Here is an 11,423-nt window from a genome sequence, read left to right on the forward strand (position 1 = left end):
TATGTAGAGTATTATTAAGCCTTTGCTACGTCATATCTTCTGTATCGTGTAGTTATCTGTAAGATATTACATCTCCAGGTTTCACATCTTGTAATACATGTCATCTCCAGGCTAAACATCTTGTAATGTATGTCATCTCCAGGTTTAAACGTGCTATTTAGGTTTAACTTGGAGGCAAATATTGTAATAAGTTTGTAATCTTCTTATTCGACTATAATAAAGTGCACGCGGCCTGAGAAGGGTTATACGCTTTGCCAACGGATCTGATTTCCTTTATATGACTAGCTTCTTGTGGCAATGTCTTCTGTCTAAAACATAGTTCGTTCTTTGTTTCAGTTACCGTAGTGGACGTATGAAACTGACCATCATTTTGCAGAACTGTTTGTGTATATCCTTGCAAAAGTGTTTATGATTTATTTTGACTGCAGAGCCTCCAGCCACAAAGCACAACTCTTTCCCAGCTCCCTTAGTTTCTGTTTATAATTTATGATTAATTTTTGCCAACTTATATTTTAGGTTTTTTTTCATTTTTCATTTTTAATATCAAGAACATTATTTCAATTCATGTATATTATTTAAAATCAACATTTTTTATAATTAATGTATATTTTTAAATGCATGAACATTTTTAAAATTTATGCACATTTCTAATAAATTCTTCAACATTTTTCTTAAATTCGGGTTTTTTTTAATTTTGTGAACGTGTTTTAAAATGCATGAGTATATTAAAATTATGAGAACGTTCTCTATGTTTTGTGACTGTGTTTTAATGTAGTGAGAATATTTAAATTCCAAAATATTTTTTAATTTTGGAAACTTCTTAAAATTCTTGCAGTAGTCAATTTTTGCGAAAAAAATTTGGTCAGCCCAACATGCGATATAGGCCCGGGGGTGTGCTTTTGCTGCCTATCCGGAGCGCGGAAGAACCCCCAAAAAACGTGGAACAAGCACCGTCCCCCGCCGGCGGTCTCACCATTCTATGGAAGATATGGGACTCATGCAACGCTCTAGCGTTCTGCGACGATAGACTTGTAGCTAAACTCACTACTATAAAAAACATTGGGCATGATTTTCCCCTCTATTTGATTTTTAGATTCAAAGACCTAGACAAAAGGGACGCTACTAGATCTTGACAGTTGTACCTAACATCCCGTCACGATGCTCCCATGTAATATGGTGCTACAATGGTTTCAATGGTTATGTATTTAGGTGGGAACACTCCCCCACCCCCTACCCCTGACCGGTCAATCTGCTGAATTTTAGTTTTTTCTTCATATTTTCTAGCAAGTTTGCAATATTTTATTGAAATTCTTTTAATTTTGACATATTTTGAAAATTCACATATATTTGTACGTTGTCACTTATAAAAATTCTATTTGTAGTCGGTTTTTGGGAAAATCCGGTCGACCAACATACGATATGCGCAACTATTGCTGGCCGAATAGGTCAGGGAGAGCGCCTCTTCAGTCCTTATGCGCAACTAGAGCGAATGGGGGCTCATGCAGCTCTGCTTGTGGGTTGGCCCGACCAACAGGCGAGCGATCGCTCGTGATGCATGGTTTTTTTCAGTTCTCTCGTCATTCAGTTTATAATTGACTGGTCGCGGTTGACCGGGCCACCCTTGGACGGTTGAAAAGCGATATATAAAAACAGAATTTAAGAAAATGTTCAATAATTCTAAAAAAGTGAGGAGTTCTAAAAAAATCATTTATTTATTTAGGATTTATAAAAAAACAGCCTAGCACGATTATGACATATAGCTTCTGGGCCGTGCCTGGGCTGGAGGGGTGAGCAAGTGGGCTAATAATCGTGCCATGGCGGGCCGGCACGATTATGATGGGGTTCTGAGCTCCAACGCCACTCAGCCTTGCTGCTTGGCCACAGGAATTCCCTATTGGACGCTCTTTGCGTCAAAGTGTCGAGGAATCGCACAGGGGATCTGAGTAGCGAGAGATCTTGGGCCGGGCCTGTAGCGTCAACCAGGTTTCGGTTGTGGGAACCTTCTAGAGCGTTCCCAGCCGGTTCTTACTGGTTTTGGGAACCACCTAGAAGGTTCCTGAACCGGTTTTTTTTCTTTTTCCTTTTTTACTCTTTCTGTTTTTTCTTCTTCCTTTTTCTGTTTTTTTTGGCTTTTCGTTACTCTTTTGTTTTCAATCAGTTTTTCTTTTCAAGTTAATTTCTCTTTTCAATAATTTTCTTTATCTGGTTTTTTATTTCTTTTTTTATTCTCTTTCTTCCAAACTTTATTCGAAATATTTCATGTTTCCAAAAATTGTTCAGTTTTCAAAAAAAAATGTTCTCAAAATTCAAAAATTGTTTAAAACTTTCAAAATTCAGAAAATGTAAAGGATTTCAAATTTTTCTTCACATGCTTCCAAATTTGTTCGGCATTTTTCAAAATTGTTCTCCGTGTAAAAATTTGTTCTGAAGATTCAAAAAAAATTCGTGCTTTGAAATTTGTTCTCCGTTTCTAAATTTGTTCTCAAGATTCAAAAACATTTATTGCCTTAAAAAATTGTTCACAAATTTCAAAACATTCTTGTTTTAAAAAATGTTCACTTTTCAAAAAAAAATGTTCTCAAAATTCCAAAATTGTTCTCATTAAAAAACATTCAAAATTCAGAAAATGTACCGGATTTTAATTTTTTTGTTCACCTATTCAAAACAAATTCACGCTTCCAAATTTGTTCAGGATTTTTTCAAAATTGTTCTCCATTTCAAAATTTGTTCAACAAATTCAAAAAATCTTCGTGCTTCAAAAATTGTTCTCCAAATTTGTAGACAAATTCAAAACTTTCCCATTTTGAAAATTTGTTCACAAATTCGAAATTTGTTCGGAGTTTTTAGAAAATGTGTCTGTTGTTCAAGATTTGTTCACAAATTCATAAAATGTTCCTATTTTTAAAAATATGTTCACAACGTCAAAAATTGTTCACTGTTTTCCAAACTTGTCCGTGATTGTCTTAAATTGATTGGTATTTAAAAATCATCCTGTTTTTCAAGGATTGTGTAGAAAATCAAAAAATGTTCATGCTTTAAATTTCGTTCACAAGTTCATTTTTGGAATTTTGTAAAAAATCTTCCTGTTTTTCAAAATTTCTACACATCTTCAAAAATCAATCCCATTTTACAAGTTTGGTTAAAAAATACACAACTTTTCAAACTCGTGCGTGGTTGGCAAACTTTAAAAAATGTTTATTTAGTATTTTCAAGAAATGACAAAAAAAGGAAAATAACCCGATCAGGCGATTTTATCTAGTATTAAAGTACTTGCGTTGCCTGTGTATCACGCAGAGCAGTAAGGCGCAGTGGCCAGCTTATTGGCTTTGCATCAGCGCGATTGCGAGTTCGAATCCTGCGTGACGAACGCCCTTTTTCTTACTTTTTTTAACACTGCTAGCAGCTCATGCGTGGGCCGGCCCAGTCGGAGCAGTGCTCTATGCGAAGCCTCGACTTCCTGCCGCATAATGCGGCGTATAGGAGGTCCCTTGGCTGACGGAGGTGCCTGCGCCGCCGGGGAGTCGAGCCATGGACCGACTCGCCGTCCCCGTCAGGCCGCCCGTTGCCGATTGGTTTGTTTGTGTTACTTATCTGCCCCCGTGGTTTCGCAGTTTCTAGCTTCTTGTGCTCAGGTCAGTACTGTTCGCCCTATAAATGTGTGCTCCCTCCTTCCGTTTATAATCCCGGATTATATGTTTCGTAATCGCTCCGTCGCTTATCTGTTCTGTTTGGTGCATCCTTTGACTGGTAGACGAATTGAAGGACAAGTACTAGCAGTTTTGCAGATCTGATTTTATCTGAATGACTGAATGTGTCTACATACATAGCGTCTCAAGAGAAGTCTCAAGAGAATGTGTCTACATACATAGCGTCTCACAAATCACAATCCAGTGCCTCTTGGACAGTGAACTGTGTTCCTTCCTCCCTCGCACAATTTCGCTACAATAAATTTTGCAATAACTACTAGTAGCTCCAAAGAAAATTCACTAGCTGGTGTGTCTGTCTGGTGGCACGTATGGCAGCTGTCCAAGCGAAAAATCTACAAGGGTAACCATTACGCGCAACCCGTCTCACACGTCATTACAACTTTTGCCATGCTGGAGCTTTCCTCCCTATCCCATTCCATCCATTGGACGACTTCAGGGAAGACCAGCTTTAAGCTTGAATTAATATAACACTAGTAGAAAAAGGGTCAAATGTGAAGCACATTAGTGCCGGTTTGTAAAAAAACCGGCACTAATGTGATCAATAGTGCCGGTTCGTGGCTGCGATCAATAGTACCGGTTCGTGTTGAGCCTTTAGTACCGGTTCGTGCCACGAACCGGTACTAAAGGGGTAGTGGCAGGCTGGCGTCAGGCCGGGTCCCCACGAGCCCCTTTAGTACCGGTTTGTGTTACCAACCGGTACTAAAGGTCTAATCTATAGTACCGGTTCGTGCCACGAACCGGTACTAAAGGGGACAAGCCTTTAGTACCGGTTTGTGCCACGAACCGGTACTAAAGGGGCCAATTTTCAAACTCAACCCCCCTCCCCCGTGTATCGCCATTTCAGTTTTGAAAAAATCAAAAGAAAATGATAAAAACTTCAAAAAATAAAATCCTTCGAGAGGTAGTTATATTACTATATCTACTAGTTAGGAAAATTTGAAAACTTAAATTTGGACATGTTTTGCAAAAAGTGTAGGGAAAAATGTAAAACGGCTATAACTTTTGCATACGATGTCGAAAAAAAAACGTATAATATATCAAAAAATTCAGCACGAAAATCCGCATCCGATGGAGACGGCCTATGGCCTGTTTGGAATTTTTTAGAATCCTCAACTTCGAAAAGGAAAAAAAGATATGGTCAAATTTCAGTTTAAAAAAAATTGGTTAAATTTGGTCAAACTACTTATTCAAGAAGTATTAATGTTACTACATAATTATTCAAGAATATTAGTGTTACTAAATAATTATTTCAATTTTTTGAATTTTGGTCAAACTATGGTCAAACTTATTCAAGAAATATTAGCATTACTAAATGATTACTGTTTTTTTAGAATAATAGTTTCAAACTCAAACGGTGAAATGTGTGACTTCATGCTCAAGCTAAACTCCTGAGGGTTAATAGGATTTACATCTTACTATTCTCAGGAAAACAACAAGTGCAGACTCGGAAACAAAGGAGAATAGAACCGCTCGGGCTGGAGTAGTGAGAGGGATGGGTGACCGGTCGGGAAGTTAGATGATTTGGAATGAGTGATCCACACTTGAGCAGTTAAGAGAGGTGATTAGAGACTAAATCATCAAATAATTCAGAAAAATTAAAAATCGAAAAAAAATTAATTTTTTTTCCAAAATTTTCAAAAAAAAAAAATCAAAAAAAAAACCTTTAGTACCGGTTGGTAACACCAACCGGTACTAAAGGTCCCCCATACTAGGGCGCGAGCTCATGCCACGTGGTGGCACTTTAGCGCCGGTTCGTGCCGAACCAGTACTAAGGGGGGGGGGCTTTAGTGCCCACACTTTAGTGCCGGTTCCATAACCGGCACTAAAGGCCCTTACAAACCGGTTTTAAAGCTCCGTTTTCTACTAGTGTAAGTGGGTATGTCTAGGTCTCAGTCGACTGAGACTTCGTGAAGTCTCAGTCGGCTGACGTCATCATAGGTAGATTAGGCCTGTTTACTAGTTATCCTTCTGCTGGGTTGTATCTGGCTTATCCCTGGGCTTATTTTCGTTTTTCTGTTTGTTTATTTGTTACTTTGGGCTGGCTTGCTTATTTTGTTGTGATTGAGATGAGCCATGAATTTGTTTGTTTGTTTATTACACAGACCTGAAAAAAGCTATTGAACAAAGATAAGATAATGACCAGGCCCAGCCGATATAAAAAGACAAAGAACTGTTTGCTCCTCTACTCATCTGAACCATGATGGACATTGTTCTTGGAGTTGATCAGAGCAACTTATGGATGTTTTTCAGTACTAAGTTTACGAGCAACTTGCACATGCCCTTTCCTAGTTTCAACAAAAAAATACATAGACATGCTAACACGATTGGTTAACTTCCCTGTATTAAGTAGCTTAGTTAACAAAATTCATCTATTAGCTAGTTTAAAAACGTCAGCAAAGAGTATGGAGACACTGGATCTTCAAGGGTTACCAAAGAAAATGTGTTAATAAAAATTTGCTGTGTTACCTAGTTAACTTCCTGTATCAACTAAATAAAACTCAACCGCAAAAAAAACTAAATAAAACTCAGAAAAAATGAATATATATATAATGTTACAAACCAGTGCAGCAACTTCTTCAAAAAGCCAATCCTCTGACTCTTCCGTGTCAGTGATTTCTATGATATCCTCTCTCTTCTAACTCTGGATCTTCAAACTCTTTGCCTTCTGCATTTTTGTCGTTCTCAGTGTCGCTTCCTTCGTCATCCATGTCAGTGCCCGTGCACTGCTGTATTCATAAATGTATATGATACATTAGTGTTGAAAAACAAGTTAAAAAGGAGGGTATGACAAAGTATGACATAGAAGAAACTAAAATCATGCCACTAGCTAGAAGAGGATTTCTACTACTAGTTAGTAATTCAGCATATCATCCCCCGCCCCTGCCACAGAAAAATCTGAACAACAAAAAGTATACACAAGACAATCTCTGAGACCAAACATAAGCGCATTTCAAAAAAATCTGAACAAAAATAAACAATCTGAACATATAACAGCTACTTAGTTGTGATCTCTATTATGTAGAACCTCCAGGCCAACACACACACACACACACACACACACACGGTGAACAATCTGATAGTCCAGGATTTTGGTAATCGCTTTTTAGTTTTTACTAATGATTTGCTGTCCATTATCTTAGGTGGGGCATTGCCAAGCCTACAAAAAATCTGACTCCCGAAACAGGGGCGCAGTCTGTGGCATTTATCGCAAAAAAAACTGAACCTGGAACAAGCTCAAATATACCGGCCAAAAAATTGCTCGATTACAAGGTAACAACTGATAAAAACATTTCAACTTGAATCTGCAACTAAAAAAGCAAAATCTCAGAAACTTCACATAAAGTCTGATGACAAAAATCAAATAGAAATGAACTTAAGGTAATGATTTGATGTGTTTAAGTACAGCTCAAGGATCCCCATATACTCCTGAGAGGGTGGTGTGGATTTTAACTGACTGTTGTGAGCACTACATAAAAAATACACAACTTTAAAGGTTGCTCTACATGAGTGATCCCTGTGATATAAAACAAATATAGCGCGTGAGCGCGCGCGCGCGCACACACACACACACACACACACACACACACACACACACACACACATGCGCGAGCCAAAATCTGAACAAATCATCATGGGGCGATTCAAATCCAAAAATAAAAAACTACTTTGTCTATGAACTTGACCAGAAATACTATGTTTGTTGTCATGACACTCGTGTATTAGATTGTACATGGGGGACAAGAATCCTTACCACCTATGGTGGTCGAGGGTGCCACTTCCAGTTGCAAGTCTAGTATCAGACATGCAACTCAGAACCCTCTCCCGCCGCCACCTTACAAAAACAAAAATATTAGTTGCAGTCGTGTTTGTGGGCATGCGGTTGTAGTCAAGGACGACACTTGTAGTTGCAAGCCTATTATCGGACATGCAACTGCCCCCTCCCCCTCCCCTTCTCCGACAAAAAAACACAAGGCTAGTTGCAGTCGGGAGGGAGACATGCAATTGCAATCGAGGGCGACACTTGCAATCGCAAGCCTACTATAGCACATGCAACTAGCACCCCGCTCTTCCATCGTCCACTTACTAAACAAATGTCGGTTGTAACCAGTTGTGCGGGCATGCAATTGTAGCTATGTGTGGAGGCATCATGTTGCGGTTGAAGGCAACACTTGCAGTTGCAAGCCTACTATTGGACATGTAACTGTCCTTTCCCACTCCCCGATAAAAAACACAAGGCTAGTTGCAGTTAGGGAGGAGACATGCAGTTGCGGTCGAGGGCGACTCTTGCAGTTGCAAGTCTAGTATCTGACATGCAACTCTTACCCCTCTCTCGCCGCCCCTTACAAAAACAAAAAAAATGCCAGTTGCAACTAGGTGTTTGGGCATGCAATTGCAGTCGCGGGTGACGCTTGCAGTTGCAAGAATACTATTGGAAATGCAACTACCCCCTCCACCAAAAGCCTAAAGGCGAGTTGAAGTTGGGGAGGAGATATGCGGTTGCGGTCAAGGGCCACACTTGAAGTTACAAGTCTACTATTGGACATGCAACTCACACCCCTCTTCCGCCGCCCACTTACAAATCTTGTCTCCCCGTTAAAAAAATGTTCAATTGCAATTGGGTGTGTAGGTGCGCAGTTGCGGTTGAGGGCGACACTTGCAATTGCAAGCCTACTATTGGACATGCAACTACCCCTCCCTCCTATCCGACAAGAATGCAAGGCCAGTTGCAGTCAGGGAGGAGACATGTAGTTGCGGTTAAGGACAACACTTGCAGTTGCAAGTCTAGTATCGAACATGGAACTCGAACCCCTCTCTCGCCGCCCCCTTACAAAAAACAAAAATGTTAGTTGCAGTCGGGTGTGTGGGCATGCGGTTGGTCGAGTGCGACACTTGTAATTGCAATCATACTGTCGGACATGCAACTACCCCCTCCCCCACTTCGACAAAAAATGGGATCATTGCAGTCGGGAGGGAGACTTGCAGTTGCAATCAAGGGAAACACTTGCAATTACAAGCCAACTATCACACATGCAACTCACACTTTGCTCTTCCGCCGCCCACTTACAAGACAAATGTCAGTTGCATTCGGGTGTGTGGGCATGCAGTTGCAATCGTGCGTGTAGGCATGCAGTTGCGGTTGAGGGCGACACATGCAGCTGCAAGCCTACTATTGGAGATGCAATTTCCCCTTCCCACTCTTAGACAAAAAACGCAAGGCCAGTTGCAGTCAAGGAGAAGACATGTAGTTGCGGTCGAGGGCGACACTTGCAGTTGCTAGTCTACTATCGGACATGCAACTCACAACCCTCTCTTGCCGCCCCCTTACAAAAACAAAAATTGTCAGTTGTAGTCTTGTGTGTAGGCATGCGGTTGCGGTCGAGGGCGACGCTTGCAGTTGCAAGCCTACTATTGGACATGCAACTGCCCTCTCCTTCTATCTAGAAAAAATCCTAAAGGTCGGTTGCAGTCAGGGAGGAGACATGCAGTTGCGGTCAAGGGCGACACTTGAAGCTACAAGTCTAGTATCGGCCATGCAACTCGCACCCCTCATTCCCCACCCACTTACTAATCCTGCCACCCATTACAAAACAAAAATGACAAACGTCACCTCCTCTCCCATCATGTTGTTGAAACAGACCCTTTCATTGCATGGCACAACCTATTTGGGTTGAACACAAAAAAGCAACAAACAAAAGTTAGGAGTGGTGTCCATGACAAAGACTAAAATAAAAAGAAACAAAGGATCAAAATGAAAAGGATGTACTAGAAAAAATAGAAGCATGTGAGTTACCTCTATGTTTCCAAAGTCTCCCCATACATACATCGCCGAAACCGCTTCCCTGCTCTCATAGTTGCAACTGTTCAAACAAACTCCACAAACCATGTCCCGTGCACATGAGAAAAAGGCAAAAAATAAAATAAGTAAATGGGTAACTCACTAACAGCACAAAAATAATAAAATAAAATAAAATAATGGATTCAGAAAAAGCATAACTAAAAAAATTATTTCAAAAACATCAAGATTTCAGCATTTATTCCTGCAGCTTTATGACTGTGTGAACCTAACCCTGCTTGCCAGATGCTAAACCACATTTATTTGCACAAGTATTACTGCTGCCCCTAATTAATTTAATACATCAGTGGTGACAATCGACTCGGGGCGTGTAAAAAGAATGATTAGCAGAGGTTATATCCTAAACAAAAATGGTCAACTTAGGAAGCCTAAAACACATGATCCTGCTCTACAAAGGGGGTAAATTGCACTGTTTGTTTAATCTCTGTGCAGGGCATGTGTAACTAGGGTTCATGTTTGCATCAGGACAAAAAAAAGAGAAAAAGAAACATACTGTCTTGCCTCTGTTTAACCTGGCTTAATTGTTATCCTGCAAGGCAAGTGCCCCTGTTTCACTAAGTGTCAGAAAAGATTATCAGTGCTGGGTAGTACGTTTGCTGAATGCTAGAGCTGATTCTTTTCAGCTAATAACCCCTAAGAAAAACTTCTGTAAGTACCCACAAGCATAAAAATTAAAGGTGTTGGTAGTACTACTTCTAGTCCAATCCAAAGGGGGAAACTTCATGTCAGTCCCTTAGAGCTACTGGACTTTAGTACTACTAGTTGTAAAAAATCTTTACTGGATAGAGCCTCATAAGAAGAAGGTTACAAAATTAAGAAAATAAATAAAGTAGTACCACACAAGTAAAATGGGTTGAGTGAAAAAATCTGAAAAATAACTGAGAAAGGGGACACACCATACACTGCTAGTAAATGGGTTCACTAAAAAAACATCACACTCTTCTTTTCCAGAGAATGATTTCAACATTCTACTGAGTCACAGAGGTTTCAGTAAAAAAAACATACTGCAAGAAAAAATGGATCTTGGCAAATCAACTTGTCCTCATCTTGTGTATATGAACCCGTGCGAATGCTCTTCCTCTTTTTTTGTGCCTCCGCTCTTTGGGTGAGCTCGTCGATGAACAATGGTGCACCACTAATATCAACGTCATTGCTTTCTTCTTCTTCTTGGATGGAGATTAGCCAAGATCCGAGGACTGGCGCGCAACAAAAGGGCATTGTTTTTTGGACGAGAGTCCACAAAACATTCCATGAAAGGAAGATGTTTGAGCCCTTCCAAATTACAAGCAACCGTGGCATCGGTTCGATTCAAAAAACATGGTTGTTCATCCAACAAGAGTGCAACAAGTATTGCGCCGCATTTGAGAGTGTTGAAGCACGGCCCGTGAGTGGTCTCGGCGTTGGGGACATGGTATGATCTCCTCTTTCTAGCCCTTTCCTTGCTACGGTCATGAGACTTTGGCCGTATATATGTTTGCATGTTCACTTTGTTGTTGATCATGTGGTGTAGGCATTCCAATCTTTGGAGGCATTCAAGGCCCGGCACAATGACAAGCCATTCACTCTTACGCATTGTTGGATGCTCATCAACATGTGCCCTAAGTTCAAGGACCAATACCGTGAACTACAAAGGAAGAGAGGACTGAAGACGGCCAAGTTCGCCGGAGGTGGAGATGGCGAGGCGTTGAAGAGGCCGAGGGGCAAGACCAACTCCAAGGTGGACGACATACGTGACGCCTCATCCATGGCCTTGCATGAGACTTTGCATGGCATGATGTCTCAAAAGGATGTGCGGGACGAGAAGAAGCGGCAAAGCAAGGACGAGCAAATGAAGCAATACCTAGACCTTCAAAGACAGAAGC

Source organism: Triticum aestivum, chromosome 3B (genome assembly GCF_018294505.1).
Source record: "Triticum aestivum cultivar Chinese Spring chromosome 3B, IWGSC CS RefSeq v2.1, whole genome shotgun sequence".
Lineage (NCBI taxonomy): Eukaryota > Viridiplantae > Streptophyta > Magnoliopsida > Poales > Poaceae > Triticum > Triticum aestivum.